This window comes from Artibeus jamaicensis, unplaced genomic scaffold (genome assembly GCF_021234435.1).
Source record: "Artibeus jamaicensis isolate MK-2021 breed Jamaican fruit bat unplaced genomic scaffold, CSHL_Jam_final contig_851, whole genome shotgun sequence".
Taxonomy (NCBI): Eukaryota; Metazoa; Chordata; class Mammalia; order Chiroptera; family Phyllostomidae; genus Artibeus; species Artibeus jamaicensis.
The window spans coordinates 11,918,017-11,944,486 of record NW_026521986.1 but is presented as its reverse complement, the minus strand read 5'-3'; the positions used below and the strand labels follow the sequence as shown (position 1 = coordinate 11,944,486).

The 26,470-nt window shown below is 42.9% G+C and overlaps 1 protein-coding gene across 13 annotated transcripts in view; it reads right to left on the bottom strand.

Annotated features, from left to right (window-relative positions):
• Nucleotides 1-26,470, bottom strand: part of RGS6 (regulator of G protein signaling 6) — a 483,104-nt gene that overhangs the window by 150,188 nt on the left and 306,446 nt on the right. The gene's annotated exons all lie outside the window — the stretch shown is intronic.

Below are 26,470 nucleotides of genomic sequence, written 5' to 3'. Positions count from 1 at the left end.
AAACAGGGCAAAGCCTTGATTTTTCAACCTGCCAATCACTTCCTGGTATGGAACAGAAAAAGCGGGCTAAGAGGGTATTTATCCTCCTCGGGTGCCCCATTCTCTCCGGGTCACGGGTGCTCGGGGTGCCACCGGCCGAAAGACGCACACGGGCTCTCACTCGCTTCTTCCATATTTACCTCCACCCCTTCCAGCGGAGGATGCGGCGAGGTACACAAGATCACAGACAAGCCAAGGAAAGAGGAGACACGCAGCAGATCTGCTCTGTAGCAGAGGTGCTGCTCCTCTGCGGAGCCACGCCCACACCCACTGGCTGAGCATTACATGCACGTGGTGGGCACTGCATGCATCCACTGTGTCGGACAAAGACGGACGACTGCAGACAGAAGTGAACTGGGAGTTTTAAAACCGGCATCCAGGGTGGGAGCCCCACTGCCGGAGACACATTTGCACCTGCGGTGCCCATCCTTCGCTAGTATTTAGTGTGCGCCTGTGGGGAACTCGAATGTACGTGAACCATCGAGGGGTTTATATTCTGCTGTTCACCACACGGGAGTCTTTACTTGGCAGTTTGATTCTGAAGCCTCAGACCTCCGAGTTTTTTTGCGTAGAGAGAGGCAGGAAGTCGGATGGTCCAAAGTGGTTAGAAGAAAGGTAATTCTTAAGACCCCATTTAGGGGAGAGTCCTGCATGCCCCTTCCCCCTCCTTTGTACCACCGGTGCCCCCCACCAGACCCTTCACTTACATGCCCCACCTGACCTGCTTTCTTGAAAGTGCTTCCTCACTGTGGGGTTTGCCACTCCACTAGGGAAATTTCTATGAACCTTTCTGAAGCCCTGTAATTCTAGTACCCTCCTCTTTTCCTAAAATGAAAAAACCTCTGTTTCTAATTTGTTGATACTTGCCTTCCTAATATGAGAATTTGCACAGGGGCCTTCTGGACAGTCAATGCCAGTGTCGGCCTGCTCAGGAGAGCATCTGCCTGGAGCCGCCCCTGTATTTTCTCTGAATACGCCCTGTGACCAGGCAACACTGCGTCTGCTGGCCTGCTGCCTGGCTGCCTAGAGTGTGCGGGTCCCAAGAGGCCTGGCACAGGGGTGTGGCTGGGGTTTTTACTTGCTTTATTGCTCCTCACCAAGATTTCACCAAGTTACCATTAGTGGCAGGAAGCAGCATGGAGCACGCACCCCCCACGTGTGCACGGGCACACATGCATGTGCGTGCATGTGTTTGTGTGTAGGCAGGTGCACATAAGGGAGTGTGAGCAAGCGAGAGGAATCTTACCGAAACTTTCCAACAACTAAAATAACAAGTACGTGGATGTGTGTGAGTGTTGTTTATAGTTGTTCACATTTTTCGGAGACACAGAAATTTAAAATGTCTCTGCTTTTCTGTTACTTCAATCTCACCCCAGTTTTCCTCTGGTGCCCAGCAGCCCTGGGACCCCCCAGAGCCTCTGGGTAGTTTGCAGTGTGTAGGACTGGCTGTCACGACGCTGGTGCTTCCCCTCCTTGGCGTTCTGTCTACAGTGAGTCAGCCTGCGCCGGTTTCCTGGCGATCACTCTGTACCAGTCCTGCCTGCCCTCTCCACTCCACTTCCTGCCATGCAATGGCTCTCGGCTCAGCTGAGTCATTGCTTCATCTCCCTGCTCATTTGTAAGGACTCCGAGAAAAGGGAAATCTGTTGTCTTTGCTCAGAGCGGCTGTTCGATACTCTTTCAAAAATATTCGTTCATCGAGTATGTATCAGGGTACTTTCTAGACTGACTTTTATTAATCCAGACAGCACCACGGCAAAGTAGTCCCCATCACACAGTGATGCTATAGAAAGGCAGGGAAGTGATACATCCGTCGCCTGGGACAACCAGCTGCTGAGGGGCAGTCAGTAGTGGCGGGGGCTGGGTTTGAACTTCAGGTATCTGAAGTCCAAGGCCAGTACGTGATTGTGCTTCCACAGCGCCAGTCCTTTCAATCTCATTCTAGTTGTGCCAGTGGCTGGTTACCACCCAGACCCTCCTCTTGAAATAGAAAGTGTTACTTTTACAAGAGGGAAGCAAGTGGGCCTGACTGGTATAGACTGTTCTCCCTCTGATTAATTATGCTAAGGAAGCCAGATGTTTAAAGTCATTCATGTGTTGTGAAGATAATTAAAAACACAGCTCAGCACCATTATGCAGCTTATTAAGTTGCAGTACTTAGACGCGACTCACTTTAATTCTTGGGGAAAAGAGGTGGCTGACATTTACTGTGGAAGGGCGCGGCCAGGGCCCCAAGCAGGCTGCTTCTCCCTGATTATCTCCTGCAGCTCCAACCCCAGCCTGGGAGGGGCGCTATCATCAGCCCTGCTCTCCGGAGCCTGAGAGTGGGGCATAGTTTGCTCAAGGTCACGAAGCTGGAAAGAGCAGATGTAGGATTTGAATTTGGATCCGAATTAAGTTACAATAGACTCTTGGAATAGGTAACGCAGATACGTGATACAAAACGGAACAGCTAGAAAGGGGACACATTAACAAGAGGCAAGCCTGCCTCTCACCACTGACCTCAGTCAAGTCCTCTTTCCAGAGGTACTCACTGCTGTCAGGGTCGTGGGTACACCTGCAGGGGTGTTCTGTTATTGCTGTTATCCGTTTGCAGTGATGGCAGCGTACCCTACAGAACTGTCAGCACTTAATTTTCCTGGAGTGCAGACCCTCAAAGGACATCATATTCCTCACTACAGGTCGAGCAGGTCTCTGAGGTAATGCAACTGTATTGATCTCCACTCAGTTTATAATCTTCTGTTTTCACAAACAACATGGTGATGAATATTCTTTTTCGCCAACCCAATGCTTTATTCTGATTTCACCCATTGTCCTGCTTGTCCTCTGTAGCAGGACTTTTCAGGTGCAGGACCCCATCCCAGGTGACCAGTGGCATTTCAGTTGCCATGTCTCTTTAGCCTTCTTTCATCTGGGTCAGTCTCAGGCTTTCTTTGTCCTCTCCACTTTGACATTTAGAAGAGCTGGAGCCAGTTATTTTGTAGAATGTCCCTTGATATGGGTTTGTCTGACACTTTGTTAGGCTCAGGTCATGCGTAGGTGGCAGGAATTCTGCAGAAGTGACGCTGTGTTCTCACTGATCCCATCCGGTGGCAGGTGACCATGACTTGTCCCCATACTGGTAACGTTAACTTTGATCAAGTCCTAGACACACCCTCCAAGTTGCTGTGCTGTAAAGTGACTACTTTCTCCTTAGTAATAAACGGTGAACCTATGGGGAGTTGTGAAGTTATGTGAATATTCTATTCCTTACAGGACATCAAAAGCTCTTGCCTGAATCAAATCATTTTAATGACTGTCAGATAGTGATTTTTAAATGCTGTCATTCCTTCTGCATGTATTACTTCACATTTCCTTCTCCCTTATTTTTACTTAAGCCAATATGGATCTATGGATCCTGATTTTATTCAATGGGTTATAGTCTATTACTATAGTTATTTATTCTGCTGCCCAGGTGGTTCCAGATTAGGCTAGTAGAAGCTCTTCAAGCTGGCTTCTGTACCCCTCATTTTTAAAGCATCTTCTTACTTCTGGCACAAGATGGTCCAGGCTTACTCTCCCAGCCCCAGCCCTGAACTTGGCCACTGTACGAAGGACGCCTGGAGCTTGGTAGTGGGGAGTGGCATACTAGAATCGAGATCTGGAAGCAAGGTGTGCTCACTGCCACAGAAGTGACAGGCAATGGGTATTTTTAAGTGCACACAATTGCAATATAGAATATATTCCTGGAAGTGGAATCTCTGAGTCATGACACCGAATTAACTGTTATTTTTAATACATTAAGAAGTCCTTTGCAAATTATGTTTCTCAGTATGTCATTTTTCTCTTTATTTTGTTTATGGTGTTTTCTGCAATGTAGAATGTTTTTATAATAGATTGAATTTAATAGAATTTATTAATATTTTAACTTACAATTTTTGCATTTTGGTCAAAAATAGAAAGATCTTCTCACCAGGCTAATAAAAAATTTTCATTTATGCCTAGTGCCTTTGTCATTTTATTTTAATATTTAATATTTGAGTCATCTGGCATTTAGTTTGGTGTCAGTTTTGAGGGTGGAATTCAGTTTTATTGTTTTTTTCTTATCGCAAAGAGGTAGCCAATACTTTCAATAGTGCTTTTGAATCATCTTTTTTCCACTGACAGGTAACACTGCATACTTTACTAACAGTAACTCTGTTGTCTGGTTTGTTTGTAACCATCCCTTCACTGATCTTCCTGGCTATTCTGTCACTTTACATTTCTGCAGCTTTACCATATATTTTAATATGAGAAGGGTCAATCCTCACTCAATTTTTTTGGTGAAAAAAAACTCGAAAATTTCAGGCTGTGCTTGATTATTCATATTTGAGCTTTAGGAGCATCCTGACTACTTCTAAGAATGCCTGTTGGTGTCTGGATGCACTGCATTACCTTTATGGTTTAGTTTAGATAAGACATCTGTATGTTAAACGGAGAATCTTCTCATTTGTGTAAATCATCTTTTGTTCTTCTCAGTACCATTACAAAGTTTTACTTGTATGCATTTGGTACATTTCTTGTTATATTTATTTCTATTGTAAGTGGAATCTTTTCAGTTATATTTTCTAAGCAATTTTTGCTTGTATATGAAAGGTTATTGGCAGTGTCTTTGTACTCCACCACCTTAATGGATTTCCTTATTGTTTATTATATTTTTTACTGGCTTTTGTGTTTTACAGTTTGTGGCCATATCACTGCACATAATGGTCATTTTAACTCATGATTCCAATTTCTGTGCTTGTTTCTGCCTCTCTCCACTTGGGCTGGCCAGGAGCTCTGAAGTAATGTTAACTAATGCTGTTGATTAAATTATCTTTTACTGCAGTGGACATTCATGGTACTGTTTCTATTTTTTTTACCAGTGGTTGTATTAGTAGCTCTGGGGACAGATGTTACTGAGTAAGTACATGAACAGACGTGTGTGTGTATGTGTGTGTGTGTGTGTGTGTGTATGTGTATGTGTGCCTCTCTGTGTAATGTATCATTTTATTAGGAGATAAAAAATAAATTTTATCAAATGCCTCTACAGAGATTAGATTTAAAATTTTGGCAACACTATATGAGTTAAATTAAGATGGCTCTGAATTTTGAAACAGTCTTACATTTTTAAAAGAATAAATCCTACATGGTCATAGTAAACTTTTGCCTTTGTGAGCTCTTAGATTTGTTTGGTATTATTTTAATTAGGACATTTTGCACTGATATTCATCAATAATACTGGTATTTACTTTGCTTTTTTGTGCTCTCTTTATAAATACATGATTGATGCACACTAGCTTTAGAAAAAAGAGGATTTGGAGGCCTTCTCTTTGATATGTACTGAAAGAATGTAAATAATATCAGGCCTACATTTTCCTTAAGAGTTGATGGAAGTAACCTCTGAAATATTCTGCGTAACCTCTGAAATATTGCTTTCTGCAAAGAGGCTTCCTGTCTGTCCATACTCTGTACTTCTTCTGTGTTAATTAGTTTAGTTTTTTTCTTCTTTTTATCAGGCGTCATGCTTGGTAGTTTATATATTTACAAAATGATTTATTTGTATCTATCTTGGTTAGTTTACAAATGATTTATGGCTTTTCCCCTAAAGTTTATTTGTTCTTTTTGTTCTAGTTTATTGTTTTCTGCTTTATCATTCACATTTTTCTTACATTTTATTTAGATTAATCTTATTTTTCTTGTTTTTAGCCTCATGAGTGGAAGACGATACATCAATGTCCCATCTCTTTTGCCCATAAACTTAAATACTGATGTTTATGAATTTCTTTTGAGTAACTGCTCAAGGTGATCCTACAGAATATGAAATTGGGTTATAATCGCTATCACTAATTTTAAGTACTCTGTAATTTCAGATCAATTCATTTTTTCTGATTCACAGTGATTAGAGGGATATTACTTTTGATTTGGGAAGTTTATTTAAGTTTTCTGTGTGGCATAGTTGGTCTTTTAGAATGTTCTATGGTTGTAGAAAAGAATGAAGTATTATTAGCTTTTAGGGCTAGAGTTTGATATTGTAACTTTGCTAATTATGTTATTTAGGCCACCTATATTATTATTTTCTTTTGGTTCATTTTATTTGTCAAATCTCCTGAAGTTTCTACCTTTCCTTGTATTTTCTGTGGTTTTGTGCAATGGCCTTCCGTGCTGTGTGTATTAGCTGGTGCAGAAATACTGACGACTGCTGGACCTCCCTTGTGGAACACACACCTTGCCACCCAGAGGGTCTTTGTTTCTCTCGCTCAGTGCCCTTTGACCAAAGTTCAACTGTGTTTTATACTGAGATAAGGGCCTTTCCTTTACTTTTTTGTTGGCATTTAATAATATTAATTTTCCACCCTTTTATTCTCAAGTTTCTGAGTCCTTTGCTTTAGGTATATGTCTGGTATATAGCATGGTTAAGTTTACTTTATCCCTGAGTCTGAGAATCTTTTTCTTTTAATATGTACATTCAGGCCAGTTGTATTTATTAATATGACATACATGTTCTTAGTTCACAATATTTTGTGTCATGTTTTATGCTTCTATCGATTTACCACTTTTAAATCTTATACTCCGGTCTACATTCTTTGTTTTATGTGTGTGAGTGTTCCTTATACTATTTAAGCAGGTTTGTTCATGATCAATTCTTCCAGTCATCACTTTTGAAGCTAAACCTTATTCAATTATTTTATATTATTTTTGAAACACTGACATTTAACTTCCCATTTTGAATAATAAAAATTCTTCTTCTCTATTTTCTTTTCAATACCTGAATTTTGTTTAAATATATATGTATGTTTAAACACACAAGTATATATGTAAAACTAATGTATATATACACACGGGGTGGGCAAAAGTAGGTTTCTAGTTGTGAGTACACAAAATTTATTCTTGTATTATAATTTATTATTACATTATTTTTCATATAAGCAACTGTAAACCTATTTTTGCCCACCCTATACATTCTCACACTTTTTACTTTTGTATATTTAATTATACATCAATTACTTGATTTATTATGTTTAAATGATATCCTTTATCTTCATCTATAAATGGTGAAAAATCAAAATACAGCACCTATTTCCTTCTCTATTCTTATTATGACATTGGTTATACTATTTACGTACATTAAGGGCAGATAACACTTTTTTTCTGTAAAATATTTCCATATTTATTTTAGACTTAGTCCAAAAGTTGAACAGATTCAGTGTCACCGGAAGTGCTTTTGCCAGGGTTGCTCCACCTCAGTGAGCAAGTCTCCCTTTAATCATTTTTTACAGAATGACTCATGCCAAACCGTCTTCTCTGGGTTCTTAAATGTCAGACACGTTTCGCCTATGGACTTCCTTTTGAGTGGCACTTTGGCTGTGTACAAGTTCTGGGCCCACACAGTTTTTTTGTTGTTGTTGTTGGTGGTGGTAGTAGCTTCGCAGGCATTGTTTTCAGTGTCTTTGAACGTTTCTGTGAGGGAGCTGTAGCGTGCCTGACTTAAAAAAACTGTGGTCTTGATATTCCTGCTGGGGTGACCAAATGATTATTTCTTACTTCTAAAGTTTACTAATACTCTTAAAACATAGCATAATGATGATGACTCTTTAGCAAATTTTTCATAGTATACCCTTTCAATCTATAAATTCAAGTCATCTTTCATTTTGTTAAAGTTGTATACAATTACATCTTTGATGATTTTTTCTCCTGCTCCATCTGTATAGTTCTTTTCTTTGGAGATATTTTCTTAGGTATCTTGGTGTCCTCTTTGTCATTCGAGTCTACCATTTTATCTCTAACCTTTTAAAACTGTTATTTCCATTTGATTTTCTTTGCTTTGATGATCCTGTCCTTCAGATTCCCCATTCTACTTCCAGTTGTGTTTATATGACATCATCTTCTGATCTGTGAGGATCTTCCTCCTTCACTGCTCTGGTGAGCTATATCATTTACATTTCTTGTCTTCTCATTTCACTATGGAAGACCGAACCTCTTTATCTTTGTTTTTGAGCTCTTTGGTGGTTTTTTTAATTTCTGTGAGTTCATAGTCATATTATTTTATCATTTGTGTGTTAGAATTGCCAATAGTGAGTGTTCTGCATTTAGCATTGGTTTTCCTTTTTTCCCTCCTTTTCTATTGAAATATCTTGGTAGTAGCATGTAGTATGTCATAGTATCCTGTGCTGGTTTCTTTTTATTGTTGCTCAACATCGAATGAGAGGATTTTTCTTGATCCAGATGCTTAGAAGAAGTTCGTATTGGGTAAGAGGCAGGATGTTGTGAGTGAGTAAAACTTTACTCTGACTCACTATTAAATCTCTTTACAAATGCTTGTGTATTTGTGTGTTATTTTAGCCATTGCTTCTCAGCCAATAGGCTGCAGTCACCCCTTACCAACACGTAGCTTCCTATATACACAGCATAACTGTGTGCTTCCTTTTCAGCTTCATCCACTACTACAGATGGAGGTTAGGTAGGTTACAAGGATGCTTCTGTTTGCGATACTCTTGCCATTTTTCAAAGGTGTGCTAATTTTGGAGATGTGATTCTTGTTTGCTTTGTCCATATCTCCAGGCTGGTCATAGTTTTCTTCTCTTAGCTCTTCCTGAGCTCCTTCTCCATTACACTTGGCTAGCCCTGCACCACACACTGTCATTTGTGGATACAAAATTGTCTGGCTTTATTGAGAATGGAATTTATACCTTTGACCTAGTGATCCCACTTCTGGGAATATATCCTATGAATCCTGAAGCACTAATTGGAAAGAACATATGCATCCCTATGTTCATTGCAGCTTTATTCACAAGAGCCAAGATTTGGAAGCAGCCCAAGTGCCCATCAGTAGATGAGTGGATAAAAAAATAGTAGTACGTTTACACAGTGGAATACCACACAGCCATAAAAAAGAAGGAAAAAGCATGTTTTGCAACAGAATGAATGGACCTGGAGATTATTATGCTAAGTCATATTAAGCCAGTCAGAGAATGACACATACCATATGATTTCACTCAAATGTGGAATCTAATGAACAAGATAAACTGACAACTAAACAGAAGCAGCAGCATGGGTACCTGGAACAGACTGACAGCTGTCAGAGGGGACCGGGGAGAGGAGGGCTGGGTGAGAGGAGGTGGAGGGATCAGCCAAGGAACACATATGGGTGACTCAGATAAAGACACAGTGTGGTGGTGGCCAGAAGGAAGGGGGGAGTGTACAGGATGGGTGGACGTGGGCAAACCAGGGGGAGGGGGGATGGGGACGTCTGTAACAGCACCCACAATAAAAATAAAGTTAAAAAATGAAAATGTAATTTATGCTTTTCACTCTTGTTTTTCTGTTTCGTGATTTTCAAGAGGAAAATGGGGAGAGCTTTCTTTCTGATGACATCTTGAAATTTAAAGTGCATCATGCTGTTTTTACTTTTCCAAAGTTTATAGCAGACTCATGTTGGTCTTCTTTCTAGCTCGGCATTTAGAATAGCTGTTTTACAAATCAGCACAACACAGGGAACTGAAGTCCAAAGAAACCAAATCAAGTGTTGAACTTTGAGTTGCTACGAGGGCCAGGAAACAGTTCCAATGGATCAGGTAAAGTAGCTGAGGCTTTGGACAATGGAGCAGAGAGAAGGGGCAGACATGCCCTTGTCACCATTCAAAAGGCCCCAAAGAAGCTTCTCCAGGATAAGAAGTCATTGACCTTTAAGAAAAAAACTGACTTAATTCTGGGAGGATATTAATGTTAGAGTAAGTTAAAAAGAGACCATAACAGATGAGTCCAGAGGGAGAAAGTTAGAACACTTTTACCTTGGTTGTCATATACTTTGCAAAAGTTCCCTCAATCTGTAAATCTTAAGTAACCTTACTACTATTATTATTGTCAGTTAGCAACAATGATACCACCAACCGAGCGCTGATTTCGTGCCTGAGCCAGTGCCTGAGCCAGTGCCAAGTGCCCTCGGAATCCCTATGAGCTGGAACTATTGTCACCCTCACTGAGACGCAGCAAGTTCAACTAAGTTGCTAAAGGTCACATAGTAAGTGCTATAGCCAGCATTAGAACCCAGATCTGCCTGGCTAATACAACTTCAACTCTAATCACTATAAATCATCAGTTATCAAATTTATACTATCACTTCAGTGAAGGTCATGGTCTAATTCTAAAAGCAACACCGAATCATATCACCCTATGTGACCTTTCTCAGTTATCTGTTTTCCTAGTGAAAAACTTAACACACCAGGAGCTACCAGATGGCCACTTTCAGAAGTGCAGGCTTACTGACTTGGCTCTGGGGGTGGGGAGGTGGGCGGGGAGACAGAACACCAATGAACTGCTTCCCGGCTACAGTAAGGGATTATTCTTTCTTCTGTATAACAAGGAATCCAGGGCTAGTGCAACTGGTCCAGCTTTTCCCATCCAGGGGAAGAGACACTTTCCCAGGGAATTCTGCTACGCATCAGTGGGCAGAACTGCATCTCCTGGCCACCCAACGCCAAGCCACAGGAAGACCGGGAATTCGGAGGACCTCTGCGGAGGAAACAGGCAAGAGAGAAGAAGGTCGTAACAAGGGCTACCTGAGCCGACCCGCTGGCTCTCCCACACTGCCTGGGAGAAAACTTAAGAGGTGGAAGAACTTTATCTTTTCCCAGCTGTGGTCTTGGACAACTGACATGACCTCGCAGCGTCTTGGTTATTCATGTGGAAAAACACAGCTAAGCACTGTACTAGCCTGGGAGAGAATTTAATGATCTAATGCTTATAAAATTGCCTAACCTGATGCCTCGCACATAAACAGCAGTCCTTAAACATTACCACTAGGCTGGATAACATTCCCCGTCGAAACTCTTAACTCTTAATTAACACAGGAGTACCGAACACCCTTGGTAAAAATAAAAGGTTTTCTGGGAAAATGAAAGGGGATTTATTTTGTCAACACTGAATTACAGTTTTCCCCAGGGAAGCTATTATTCAGTTCCCTACTGATTTCATGATTTATTCAATGTTTCAACTACTGACTAAACATTTAGCAGGTACTATACTTCCAATTTATTGCTGGTGGCATTTAAAGAAAATACAACAGAAATTCCTCACACAGTATTCCCCAGCTAAAAAGAAAAAAAGCTGGCAGTAATGTTATTTTAAGTGTCTCCAACAGAAATGTATTTACATTTCCAGATTCCATTATTTCTCTACCTTGGACTGGATGACACAGCTCGGCTCCCCTGCTGTGGTAAGTGCATTTGGTGGTTATGGTGGAGAAATTCCATCTCAGCTGTTGTTTCTCATCTCTCAAACTGACGTTAATCCATGTTTATGACGCTAGACTTGCTTCAGCAAGTGAGTGTAAGAAATTGCTAAGGGCATCCAACTGATCTTCAAATGTAAACAGTTCCTACCAGCAAACAAGTTGGTTGTGACTGGCGGCACGGATCCTAATGCAGTGCTTCACACAATCTCTGCTACGTGTTTCCACACATGGTAGGTCCCCCTCCCACCTGTACACAGTTTCCCTTTCTGTAGTTTTGGTTATCCTCAGTCAACCATGACCTGAAAACAGCAAGTGGAATGTTCCAGATGTAAGCAATTCACTGTTTTAATTTGCACACTGTTTGGAGCAGGGGAAAATATTGCACGTCATCCCTCCGGGGACACAAACCATCTCTTTGTTCAGCGTCTCCACACTGTAGGCACTGCCCGCCCCTTAGTCACTTAGCGGTGGTCTCAGCTATCAGATCGGCTGTGCTGGTGTCACGGTGCTCATGTTCCAGTCACCTGGACTGTATTTGATATGGCCCAAAGCCCAAGAGCAGTGATCCTGGAAATTTGCATATGCCGAACAGAAGCCATAAAGTGCTTCCTTTTAATGACAAGGTGAGAGTTTTCAACCTAATAAGGTATTTTTATCATCTCAAGAAGATGGGTGAGTACAGCATAATAATATATCGTAAGAGAGAGAAAGAGCTAAGAGAGACCACATTCATATAACTTTTGTTACAGTATATTACAATAATTATTCTATTTTATGACTTATTGTTACTCTTACTGTGCCACATTTATAAGTTAAACTTTACCATAGCTATGTGTGTATAGGAAAGAATTGTATCGTATACAGCAGTTGGTGCTCTCTGTGGTTTAAGGCATCCACAGGGGTCTTGGAATGGGTCCCTGTGGATTATAGGGGTCTATCATATACTGCAGCTCAGTCCACGAAGCTTCCCATGCACTGGATTGCTTATAAGAGGAATAAATTCTCTATATGTCACCCATCTCTCAGTTTTACGTACCTTGGAGGAGATTCTCTGAGGAAGCTCAAGGCTAGGCACAGTAAATGTATTCCCTGTTTTAAAATTTCCATAATGTGGAGTGACTTCCGTCTGCTCATCTCAGCGGGAAGTGGCCGGGTCAGATAGTGCTGAACACATTTGTGAAAGAACAGAAGTATGGCAGCGGTACGATCCCTCAACTCAGGGTTGGAGGGCTTGGGTTCAGCCTCTGTCCTTGCCACGTACTGTCTGTGTAACTAGGGCCTACGCTGTGTTGGCTTCACCCAATAGGTGTCTCTATAGCCTTCTCTCTTACCACCTGTATAAAGCTGGACAGTGAACACCCACTTTCTCAGCCACTAAGAGAAAGAAGTTTAAGAAGCCAAGAACTTCCATGTGACACTGTTCTGGCAAGTGAGACATAAGCAGACATCTGCAAGCCAGAGGATGCCTGGGGAGGTTTAACCTTCTTGAGCAAAGGAGACAGTATGGCTCATACTGCTCTTTCCCACATTTCATCATCTTTTGATCATGGTCATGATGCCTGAAGCCAAAGCCACCATCCTGTGACCTTGAAGGAAGGCCAAGTGAACAGCAGAGAGGAACTGTGACATGTGTGAGCTGTCCAACCCCTGTGGCAGAGATCTGCTTCCAAGCCTCCTGTTAGGAGGACCTCTTCCCCCAAATACGGACACAGTGATTCAAGTTTTCTGCTATTTGGAGCTGAAATATTCCCAGCTGACATGCTAACTGTGGAAGGTCACTTCATCTCCCCTTCTACAAACTGAAGCTATAAGTAGCATACTCAAACACACAGGTAACTGTGAATTCCAGATAAAAGTATTTTGCATAGCAAAATACTCTGTCAATGATAAACTTAGAAACAAGGCAACTGAGCTCTCAGAAAATGTTTGCTTGCTTTATTTTGACTAGTCTGTGTCAATTGTGCTTGGAGATATGCTAGCAAAATGGTATCTTCTGTGAAGTGTAGGCTCTTATCTTCTTCATTTTCCTGTTTTCTTTGCCTCAGTTTACCTCCTTTGTCCTCCCCTCACATATCCACTTATACTCTCTAGCCTCTTTTTCTGCATTATCATGCTGTTAGTTCTTTATCTTCTTGGGCTTCTCTTTAAAAAAAGAGCTTAGGAAATATAGATACGAGGATGGGAAAGTTGTGTAGGTAAGCTCTCCTCTCTCCATCTACCACCTGGCTCCCTGATCTCAGGAGCAAAAAGGGAGAAACAGTTTAATCATCAGAGGGAAGCTTCTTAAGACACTTGTGAGAAAATGGTAGCAGAAAGCTTAGAGAAAAACCAACGGGCAAAGGACCTGAACAGACACTTCTCCAAGGAGGACACACAAAAGGCCCAGATATATAGGAAAAGATGCTCAGCATCACAAGCCATCAGAGAGATGCACATTAAAATCACAATGAGAATGCATTTCACACCAGTGAGAATGGTCATCATAAACAAATCAACAAACAACAAGTGCTGGAGAGGATGCGGTGAGAAGGGAACCCTAGTGCACTGTTGGTGGAAATGTAGACTGGTGCAGCCGCTGTGGAAACAGGATGGAATTTCCTCAAAAAACTAAAAATGGAACTGCCTTTTGACCCAGCAATTCCACTCAGATTATACCCTAAGAACCCTGAAACATCAATTCAAAAGAACCTATGCACCCCAATGTTCACAGCAGCACAATTTACAATAATCAAGTGCTGGAAGCAACCTAGGTGCCAACAGCAAATGAGTGGATCAAAAAACTGTGGTACATATACACAAGGGAATACTACACAGCAGAAAGAAAGAAGCAGCTCCTACCCCTTGCAACAGCATGGATGGAACTGGAGAGTGTTATGCTAAGTGAAATAAGCCAGGTGGTAAAAGACAAATACCGTATGATCTCACCTATAAGTGGAACCTAATCAATAAAACAAAGGAGCAAGCAAAATAGAACCAGAGACATTGATATAAAGAACAAATTGACAGTAGCCAGAGGGGAGCAGGGAGGGAATAAGGGGGGAAAAAGGGAGGGGTTTTCGGGAACATGTATAAAGGACCCATGGATGAAACCAAAGGGGGGTAGAATTGAGGGTGGGAGGTGGGGATGGCTGGGGTGGGGAAGGAGTGGTGGTAGGGGAAATGGAGACAACTGTACTTGAACAACAATAAAAAAAAGAGTAAAGCCAACTCTCCCTAGGGATGTCTAACCATAAAGGAGAGATGAGAGAAAAGCAGAGAGGAAAAGAAAGAACAGCAGAGTCTTCACCGCATGTCTGTGAGCCGGCAGGCTGCAATGTGCCGGGCCAGCTTCGTGGGTGTGACCTGCGCAGTTGCACTGAACCCCAGGCTTGGTTTCATGCTCTGCTCTCACCATCTTGAATTTTTCGATAATGTTTGAACAAGAAACCCTGCATTTTCACTTTGTATTGGGCCCTGCGAATTAGGTAGCCTCTTCTGACTCTGGCATTGGTGGCATTTCAACCTATAGCTTCCTTTCCAAGCAGATGGTACAACACCATCCCCAGACAAAGAAATGGAGACACAAAGTATTGAGGAAGGTTAAAGATCACCCTCAACAAGTCAGGGCAGAGCTAGAATTCCAACACAAGTCGCTACAGCTTCATGGTCATTCCAGTTCCAAGGTCATTCCAATACCAAGGTCGTTCTTTGTTGATGCTGGATTCCTTTCGGCAGGACAGCCAAACTCTGAAAATGTCCAGAAAGCAGGAATGGGAGGCCCCCCAAAAGGAAAATCTCCAAAGCCGAAGAGTATATGCACTGAACTGACCTTGGAGGCTAGCTATGTTTCTCTGCTTCAGTGGGAGGGAGGTGAAAGGAGGGATTCGGGGGAAACACCCCGAATGTTTGGTCTTCCTGCTGCTGTCTGTAGAGCACTGCCTGTTTACGTGCCAGGGTTTCTACTAAGCCCTCTCACATTCAATCCGCATAATCATCTTTTTGCTGTAGAGATGTAATTCATCACCCTCCTTGACACATGAGGTAATGCTGTCTAAACATTTTAGCATTTTGCAAACACTTTCACATCTGTGCTTTTACTTTGCCCATACTACCGTGCATAGGTCAGTGGGAGCAGGTATTATTAGCTGCATTTGGCAAATAAAAAAAATAATTCCCAGAAATATTTGGACCTTGCATAAAGAAACACATTAAGTTAGTGGACAGAGCTGAAACCAGAACCTGGTCCTTTCATCTTCAATGGATTCTTCTCCCACTAAAACACAAAAAGATAAAAAGGCAAAACAAACATACAGAACACACAAAAACTTAATTAATCACTTAACAGCTTTCTTCACTAATGTTTCTCGGCAAAAAAAAGATGAGTGATAATAGAATTGCATGAGAATTCATTTCAGAGTTTTCAAGGGGTGCATTTATCTCAAAGCTATGGAACAATATTTTCCAGGGAAAATTAGGGCAGAGTGCCAACTCCCCCCCCCCCCCCCCCCACCAGCCCAACAAAGCAGGTCTATGAGTTTATGCAGAAGCTTCATACTGAACACCAAAGTGCATGCCCGGCAGAAACTCCGCAGGGGTCATCCTTGCGCAGAACATGCAGACTGAACCTGGTACCTCCAGGCTGCCCTCAGGAGCTGGTGGTCTTTGATGGGCATCTCACAGTACCCAAGAACAGTTGCTTCTTTTTTCAATTACTGGAAGTCCTAGGGCTGGAGTTTTCTGCTGGGGCCTCTTCAGAATGCTGCTTAGAGAAAATGAAGGAATCGATCGTGACCCTTGCAAGCTTTTGATTCAGCTAGGGAGCTGGGAGCAGAACTCTGCAATTTCCTACTGCATCCTACTGTCATTCTTCCTTTTCCCACTGGAAGCAACACCTTCCATTACCACTGCCCTGAAACCAAACCACAGTTTCCTGTGCAAGTTACCCCTGAATATCAATGACTGGGATGCAACCCAACAGTGGTCTGTTGGAGTGACAATGAGAGCAGCATGGGGAAGATGGGGCATGTTGCAGAGAAGCTTTTCATCACGAGCACTAGAAACAAACAGGAAGAGGAAGGAGACAAACCCATGAACAATACAAGGGAAATCGCCAGATCACCAGGAAATGTCTATCCTGGGCGTGCATATAATAAGTTTATGCTAGATTCATTTGAGTGAGAAAAATGGAACAGCTACAATGTTTTCTCTTCTATTACAAAAAAAAAAAAAAAGGCTGCCTTGACCTTCAGGAGCAGGATTATCCCACTTTGATGTGAGTTTCATTAAACATTAACAATCTTGCCATGTTAGTCTCCCGGACCAGATCTCATTAGCATTTAGCGCTGACATTGGTTCTTGCTGGTGAATTCTTTAAAAAATGTAAGAGTCTGAGATTGTGTGATAAAAATCACATTGCCACCTAAAAGAGATTATTAAAGGTCTTTGAAGATGTGAAATAAGCAGAGAGTAGTACAGGAGGCTCTTCGTCTCAGTTTTGCTTTCCTTAAAATATTTTATGAAGCAAAGGACTGTCCCTTTTGTGATAGAATTCTGAGCAAGGCTCAGAAAGCAGGAGGCGCACGCTTCTCAGGGGCAATCAGGTCTTCCCCAGAGTGAGCGCGCACGCCACGGTCTCACTTACTGGAAGAATTCTAAGGCGAGTTTGCTGGGTGCCTGGGACACGGCAGGGACCTGTTTCCTTATTCTGTCCAAAAACCCCACTAAAGCCTGTTTCAACTTCTGGAACTTGGGAGGAAGATATCTGATTCCCCCCCCCCCCCCGAAAATTATCCTGGTCCCTGCAAATCCTGAATTTTCCAAGATGAAATCTGGCCACCGTGGGAGGAGCCTGTCAGATGAATGCAGGAAGGGTCTGGTTGCTAACATTCCCTAAAGCAGCAGCGTATGTGTTGCAAAGCCCCAGGGGAGGCTAACTGTGGACGCGTGGATGAAGCTGGCGCGTGTAAATTGTGCACCCAAGGGTAAAGGTGGACATATCCCAGTGGCATGGCTCCACCTTTCTCTGAATTTGCTTCAGAAGAGCATTCTATAGAAATGATTCACTCGATTGTAATTCGTCAAAACTTGGTTGAATAATTAGAGGGTAGGGCAGTAGCAGTTTCTTTTCCTCCAATGCTTTGCCCCCCAAAACTAAGCTAAGTACACGCATTAGCCTCCTTTGTCCTGACCAAACAGAAGGTAGGGAAAACCACTCTCAGGGTGGATGTGCTGGAGTAAAGGGCAACTGCCCAGGAATCAGCCTACTCCAGAAACATCAAGCTCAGTATTGTATACCCAGGGGGTCTCTGAAAGTGAACAGTTTAACCTTTCACTTCCTAGAGAACAGAGGAGAAACAAACCCTCCCTAATACCGGCTGCCACCACCACTGCCGTCCAATCTCCAGTGCCAGGCGTCCTTTCTGGCAGCCAGGGAGAGAAAGGAGCCCAGCAGCTGAGAGCCGCAGTCCTGGCCCCCCACCAGACCCTGCACCTGTCTCTGCTCAGCGGTGCGCAAGGCCTTTGGGAACACTGGGGACGGTGCTGAAGGGTCATCAATAATGGATGACCAATGTGCCGTGAAGAGCTGGCGGGGGGAGCTGGGGAGGGTGGGGCGGCAGAAGGAGAGAAGCTGACCTCTCAAAGAGCAGACACAGGCATTTGTGTGCACACAAAACTCGGTTTCTACCAATGTGGGGCAAGGGAAGAGGGGAAGGAATGAGACTGCCAGGAAATAAAGGCCGGGCCAAAATGGTAGTCCTGGTATCCAGAGTAGGTCTCCAATCACCAAGCCATTCTTTGGGTTAGAGATTGATAATGCAACTTTGGCCAACCACTGAAGAGACAGTACCAGTGGCCTGCAATGGTGGGCTCTCTTCCTCCATAGGCTACGTATGACCAGAGATTAGAGGGGCCGGTCTGCTGCCATTGTCACCGATGATTTTTCTCCACAAAAAAACATACGGCTTAAAAGGACTTGGTGCTGCTTTCAGTGCGTGTGTTTTTTTCAAATGCATTAATTAATAGTAAGACCATATTTATCAAGGAACCAACCTAACGGTCACACTACTGCATGAGCACTGGGTTAAGGGAACGTTTGTAAAACAAGTGCAAACGTGCAAGGCGCCAACCTCAGTCATACTGAGAACCTAGAAAAGCCACTGAGTCAGTTCGTGATCCATCTCCTGTTGAGACACAAGTGTGTTCCCTCATTCGCTATCCATTTAGTCATTCATTTGTTGAACTGCTATTCGTTATGAGCCAAACATGATCCAACCATTGTGCTAGGTTTCAGGGGCCAAATCAAGGGGCCTTGATAGATTTTTTTTCCTATTAATGGCTTATAACCTAAGGAGTCAAGAAATTTGAGCTCCTACCTCCATTTCCTTGTGCCCTTTCTCACTCAGGACTCTGAGGATGTTGGTAGGGAAGCGCTAGCTGGCTGAGGACAGGTACCCCCCAAACAGCTCCAAAGCCACATCGACTTGTAGAAGGGTGTGTGCATGAATCTCTGGAGTGTGGGGGTAGAGAGTGAGAGTGAACACATAACACAATATATGGAGAAGCTAAAAATAGGAAGTTAAAATCAAGAGGACATTCCACCCCAGATACAGCCAGACACCAACACGAAGGTCGCTCACTCTGTTATCCCTAATGAGAGAGGCTTTTTAAAGCAAAAGATCCTGAGGTTAAATGCAAAAGGCATGAAATGACTTCATGATTGATACCATTTTGTCCGCATTTAGAGGAATGAGTAACATTCAAAGGTTCCAAGCTCTCTGGCTGCAAGTGGGTTTTCCTTTCTATTTTATTCCCTCTATAACCATTTAAAGGTAAATACTGCACTCCCTTTTTGGATACTACTGAATGGGAATACATATATGTGTGTATTTTTTTCAGCTGGATTTATATTCTACTCATGACTAAGTGCTCTCTGTATGAGAATCTCATTGGATCAAAGGTTGACCTTAATCTTAACTTAGGAAAATCAGGTCCCTCTCTCTTCAAACTGAGGTTGGGACAGAAAGCAATAGACCAGTGGGATGGTTGGAGGTGAGCATGCAAATGCCTGGAATCAAAGGACCCTTTGAACCAGGGCTGGGGTAGACCTTGTTGAAGGGGAAGAGAAAAATAAAAAACAAAAAGAGGCAAGAATAAGGGGGACCATATGTGGCTTTATGAGAGGAAACTGATGTCACCTCCCAGGCCGTATAGTCTACTATGCTCTATCTTCTGTACCCTCCTTTCTTTTTAGACCCTTCCTTGACTTGGGGGAGTGAATGGGTTTCTACTCCCTGTAGCCAAATGGTCCTGATGATGATGCTCACAATAACTGTGTCTATAAAGAGTGGTGTGGATACTAAAGCAGATGTAGTGACAACCTACTTTTGAAAAGAAAGCTCACCAGGAAAAGCAAACAACTACTTGGCACTACTGTACGCATGTGGCTCCTTTCTGCAAATTAAGTGTGATGGTTAATTTTTGGGAGTCAACCTGACCGGGCCTTAAAATGCCCAGCTATTTGGTCAACATTATTCTGGGAGTGTCTGTGAAGGGGTTTCTAGATGAGATTAACCTTTGACTCACTAGACTGAATAAAGCAGATTGCCCTCTCTAATGGAGGTGGGCCTCATCCAATCAGTTGAAGGCCTGACTAGAACAAAAAGCCTGGTCCTTCCAGGAGCAAGAGGAAGTCTTTCCTGCCTTCAGACTCAGAACAAAATGTTGGCTCTTTCTAGGTCTTGAGCCTGCCAGCCTTCAGACTAGAACTGAAACATCAGTTCCCCTGGTTCTCAGGGACTCAGACTTGGATGGGAGCTGCGGGGTCGGCTATCCTGGATCTCCTGCTTGCTGACTCCCACTGCAGATCTTGGGACTAGCCAGCCTCTATCACTGTGTGACCCAATTCCTTATAACAAAGCTCTTTCTGTTTATACACATTCTATTGGCCCTATTTTTCTAGAGAACTCAAATATATTAGGAAAGGTTCTGTTTTTTTTTTTTGGTTGGACGCAGCCTGGGAGAAGATGGTACCTTTGTGCAATTTGTAACAAGTGCTCCTTGAGGTAGGAGGTGGGGAGAAGCACAGCATAGGTTGGATTTCCAGCCTGATTTGCCTCCTTGGCTGGGCACCGTCATATAGGGACCCTCCTGCACATCTGTCAGTAGTGGCCCTGCAATAGCTGAGCCCAGGAGTTGGCAAATAAGGGCTAAATCTAGCCTGCCACCTGCTCCTGTAAGTAAGTTAACTGGAACACAGTCATGCCCAATTGTTTACCACTATATGTGACTGCTTTTGTACAAGCAGAATTGAGAGTAGTTGCAACAAAGACCATATGGCTCAAAAGTTGAAAGTATTTATTTGGCCTTTTATAGAAAAAGTTCACTGACCCTTGGCTTTGCCCATGTCTGATATTCATTTTCTCTAGATCCATACTCCTAAATAATGAAGTAAACCTGCCACTCGGTACAGAATATACAACTCCTGTGTGGGAATTGAATGAGTACTTGGGCCACTGGGTAAACATTTGCTTATAAACACAATGCAAAAGTTAGAAAAAATAAAGTAAATAAACACAATGCAATGTGGGGACCTGGTAGGAGTTCACTCCCCACCTGACCCCCAAATGTTGAACACTGTGCTCTCTGGGAAGATAAATCAGGTCTACTGATTATAAGAATATGTGTGAATCTGTTTCTATTTAAGGGAGGGCAGGTGAGGAGAAAACAAAAGCAAAGCTGGCCCCGCAGAAGCTTTCAAAGCCTCATGCCAATGACAATTTGAGGGACATTATACATCTGTTCCTTAATTTTTTGGAAGTAGGCCTCTTCTGTTGCTTTATTACCTTTTTGTACTGCCTCAATAATCTTCAACATGCAGATCATGAATAATAACAGAATAAACCCCAATATTTTTGAATTTCTTATATGGTAGTGGCTTAAAATGGGCCAAAATAGATTGGGGGGGGGCATGTTCTGATGGGACTATCTAGTAAGAAAACACTTATTCGATATAACCCGTATGCATGTTTTTGTTTAGAGTTTCTTTGAGGGGGATGAAGGAAACTAACAAGCCCAGAGCAACTTTTTAAAATATTTTTTTTGACAAAGGAATGAGTTAAAATAGGGTGAAGTTCTGACAAATGCAGAATAACCACAATAAAATTATCACCAGATATGCTCCAAGAGCATACAAGAAGGAGCATTGCAAATGAGCTGAGAGCTGTCAGCAAAGTGATGGGCTCAGAAAATGCTATAATGTTCTCAATCCATTAGCCTGCATCAGGGTTCTGCACTGTGTCTTGCAGGACCACTCGGGACCTCTCTCCGCAGTTCAGGAGGTGACAAGACTCTCAAATACTAGTGGGCCTTTACAGAGAAATCTCTTACAAGGGTAAGAGTCCCTCCTTCAAGTGAATGGATGGTTCACTTTTATGCTCTTAGGTAGTTACAAATCAGTAATGCATTGCTTACGTCAAGAAAGCTTGAAGTTCAGCCCATTTTGCCCAAAGAATTCCAAAACAAGAAGTGAATGGAGGCATGTAAGGCCCGAGAGCACTGTAGTTTTGCAAATAGCCTGTAGAGGGCACTATTAAAACAGCATGATGGGGAAAATATAAGCAACCTGAACAGAGTCGCAGATAGGGATAATTCTATATACATGGGATTCCTCGGCCATTTTTAACTCCACTCCCTACTCCCCTAGGCTCGGCCTTCCTTCTGCCTTCTTGTCTTTTTCTGGCAGCGGGAGATGTAGCTGTCACTCCTCCTCTGTGTGTGTTGCCAGGAAAAGTGAAGTGTAATGACATCTGAGATACAGGTTCCAGCCCCCGTGCCAGCGGAGAGAAGAGCAGGGCAGACAACAGTTGGAGGTGACCAGACAGAAAGTGTCAGGTCTGTGCTGTGACTAGAATATAAATTTACTAAATACAAGCCTTGAATTCCTGGTAGGGATTAACTTGATTCCATGCTATCAGGAAAAACATAAACTGGGGGAAGCAGGCTCCACTTCTGGTGTGAGGATCTCTACCCTCAGCTCCCTTCACTCAGAACGGTCTGACTCCTGCTGCTTCTGTGGCAGGGGGTCCGATCAAGTGTGCTCCTGTCTCTGGGACTTGGGTTCAGAGACGCCAGATTTAACATGCTACGCAACACCAGATTAAGAAAAATCTTGGTAATTAAACAATAAAATGATTTAAATAAAAAATAAAAAAGTCTTGATATTATATATATTGTCATTTTATATATATAAAGGGGTCTGTCCAGAAAAATTCCAGCCATTGTTAATATAACAAGAACAGTTTGCATGACAATGATGTAACCTGGCACAGCCAAGGACAGTGGACTGGAATGCACATGAGTGAAAAAGGACAACTTCACTGTACTAGTCAGTGGGGTCAGTAGATGCCATTGAATGAGCATGTGTACTGTGTGGCTGTCACATTCAAAATGACTGAGTGAGTAAAGCAACAGGTCTGCATCAAATTGTGCATTAAGCTTGAACATTCCTCCACAGAAACTATTTAGATCATTCAGAAGGCCGCAGCTGTGGGCAGCTGGTGGTGGGCAGCTTCATCACAACAAGGCACCTGCTCAATGCATCACGTCTCATGCCCAGGTTTTTTGGTGAAACATCAAATAACCAGGTGACTCAGGCCCCACTACAGCCCAGATTTGGTGCCCTGCAGCTTCTGGCTTTTCCCAAAACAAAAATCACCTTTGAAAGGGAAGAGATTTCAGACCATCAGTAAGATTCAGGAAAATATGACGGGGGAGCTGAAGGTGATTGAGAGAACTGTGTGAGTCCCAAGGTGCCTACTTTGAAGGGGACTGAGGTATTGTCCTATGTATAATGTTTCTTATATCTTCTTCAATAAATGTTTCTATTTTTCATAGTACATGGCTGGATACTTTCTGGACAGATCCCATCTACACCGGAGTGTGTGTACAGCTAGACATTCGTGTACAACTATGCCAGGGTTAACAATAGAATGCACTCTGGGGCCTTAGATGAAAACCACTGAAAAATGATCAGTTCCTAAAGCTAAAAAGTAAAAAACAACATCTTTCTTTAAATGACTGTTTCGTTACATGCCACACCTGGTCCTGCATCCTCACACACTCAGTAAGTACTGGTGAGTTCAGCACTTTCCCCCCTAAACCTGCTACAGCGAAGCGATGTGGCTGCTAAAAGAAAATCCTTCCCAGACCAAGGTTTCAGGTGGCCTCGCCCTTCCCGTCTCCAGAGAAGCCAATCTGCACCACTTTTTTAGCTGTATCTTTTTAGCTCATCAGAAAGCTTAAGTTTGTTTTCAGTTCAACAAACACTTTTCGACACTGGGTTTGTACAAAGAACTCTATTAGGTACCATGAGGTTATAGAGATGAATAAGACACGGACTGAACCCCTGAAAACTTTAAATTTAGTGGGGAGAAAAGACAAATGAACCAGTTTACACAGAGCAGAACACACCGTGCTACGTCACTGGTATAAGAGGAGTGCTTTAGAAGCATTAAAAAAAAAAGAACAATAAACTTTTACCAGGGAGGGAGGGAGGTGGATTTGAAGACGGCCATGCAGAATTAACAGTTTCCTGAGGTGAGGAAGAGAGAAAAAGCAGCTGGGAGGAAATGATGGTCTAGGAACAGGGCAGAGAGATGAACAACTGTCCACTGTGACTTGCCTGCTAAACTCGGGGACAGACGGGGGGTGGAGACTGACACTGGGAGGTTGCAGAGGAATGCCTGGCTTAATAACAGAGGACACGAGATGTTGAAAAACTGGACCTGGGAGATCAACTAGAAGAATGAGGCGCTAGACTGGTCAGGGATGACAGGACCGGGAAAGCGTGAGCGGGAGCACAGGCAGGGCGGACAGAGTGGAGAGTCTCTGTGGTCACCTGGGGAGGGCAGAAGTAGGAGGGAAACTCATGCCGCTGCTCTTCCATATCTTGTTCCTTGAGATGCTGGCACTCGGAGTCTGCAGAGTGAAGGACCGTAGGCATTTAAGAGACTCCAGATTCAAATCCTTCTCCCCTTGCAGGAGGGAATCCAGCTCAGCCATAAACAAGTGAACTCAGCCATGAAGGCTTCACTGGTGGGAGTGGATGCTTTGGGTGAAACAGTGTGAGGCTGCAGTAAGACAGACAAATCGAATGACCCTCTTTGAGGACTGGTTTCTAAAAGAGTGTATTTTCTCCCATTACACTCCCTGTCTCCCCCTTGCTTCTGCAGCAACAGAAGCAACACCGAAGTATCTGCAAATCAGCCCGCAAAAGTGTCAACTAGAAGGGGGAATCCTATGAGTTTAAGAAGTTTTTCAAGTCTGAGACTCAATAAAAGGGTTTACTGAGTAAGGATCAGCTCAGGGGGGCTTCCAAAATGCCTTAACCTGTTAAAAGGACTAGAGTGGGGGAGGGGCAGTGAGTAAGGGGGAGCTGGAGGAGGTCTGAAGGAACCCCCCTGCCTGCCCCCACCACCTACTGGATCTGCAGGGACCCCAGTCATCGTGGAGTTGTAGGGAATGGGGAGGCAGGCGAGGACCACCTGAACAGCTGGTGGCCTGATAACAAAGGGGGGATCAAGGAGGAGATGTGGCAACAATGTTGTCTTCTTGAGAATGAACCCTGACAGCAAATAGCGTTGCTGTAACACTTTGGCTAGAACGCGTGAATTGAAGATCAGTCCAATCTGAGCCTTTATGCTCCTGCTGCCTTCTTTGCAAGGAGTAATTTCTCCTATTTCCTCATTTTGTTTGAAGAGAGATGGCCCTTCCTCTAATTTCTCTGTTCTCTTTTTCTTATTTGTGATTTCCCCACACCAAAATGAAAAGTTCATTCTTTTTGGAAAGAAAAGTTCTATTTAACTTGATGGTGAAGAATAGACACATTTTAAATGCCAGTTTTCTTTCTTCTTTTTTTTTTTTTTTGGTATTTAGTCTGAGGAGTGACAGAAAAAAAACAGCAGTTCTGACAAGGAGCAACCGATAACTTTCAGCTAATCCATTAATTAGGGTCATGTTTACACTGCTTGTCATCCACTAAACATCTGCCTAAGTAGGTTTTCTTTGTACATAAAGTCGTAACCATCTGCCCACACAAGGTAATGTGCTTGGCTTAAGTTTTACAAGTACGTGAGAACTGCAGGCTTTTATTTTCTGTCAGGAGAGGCTTTAGCTGCATAAGGAGAGTTGGATGTGGAGTCAGAAGGCCTGGGCTGAGTCTCACCTTTGATGCTTGGTACCAAATGGGTCTTGGGCAGGTGATTTCTGCTTTAGTATCTGTAGAAGGGAACTGATAACTACTTCCCTGGATGCAAGTGAATGTGTAACTTCTATGATATTAGGCATTGATAGGTTAAACAATTTTTTAAAAGATTTTATTTATCTATTTTTAGAGAGGAGAAAGAGGGGGAAAATATCAATGTGTGGTTGCCTCCTGTGCACCCCCTACTGGGGACCTGGCCTGCAACCCAGGCACGTGCCCTGACTGGGAATCAAACCAGTGACCCTTTGGTTCTTGGGCCAGCACTCAATCCACTGAGCTATATCAACCAGGGCATAACAATAATTTCTTGCGGAACTTTTGCTAAGGGTAGGGGTGGGGAATACTACTTAGCTGTGTTGTCCAGGAAACAGCACGACATTCATGCTGCTGTGAAATGGGCAATTCATTGACAGATGGAGCTGTAAGCAACAAAGGACTCATACTGACAATGAGCCTTCAACATCTTAGAAGAGAGAGAGGGAACGCTACCCCCCTAGGAGAACATGGGAGCCCAAGAAAACAGAGAGGGGAGCATGCAGGGTCAGAGATCTGGCCTCAGCCAGCACCTTCCAGATCATGTGGGTAAAAGTCAATCATGAAACAGTAAAGGAGATACAAAAATGAAGACCTGCACTGTACTAAAAATGAATCTCAAGAGTTGCTGTTTAGGGGTTAACACCAATTCCTTGGTAGAGAGAATTTAAAGACTGGTGTCAGGTAACACTACATAATCTTTTCTAGTTTATTAGCTATGCATTGGTTATAATCCTCCTTTCAAAACACAGGTTTAATGGCTCAATAGAGCCCTTTGCTATCTTCATAGCATTACTATTTCAAGGACTCCACTCAATTTGGCATTTATAAATACTCAGACCAAGTGGACTTTATCTAAGTCTTAGAGTCAAGACCCAGGTACACAGAATGAGACAAACCACCAGGGAAGCTAAGTCCCTGTAGAAGTT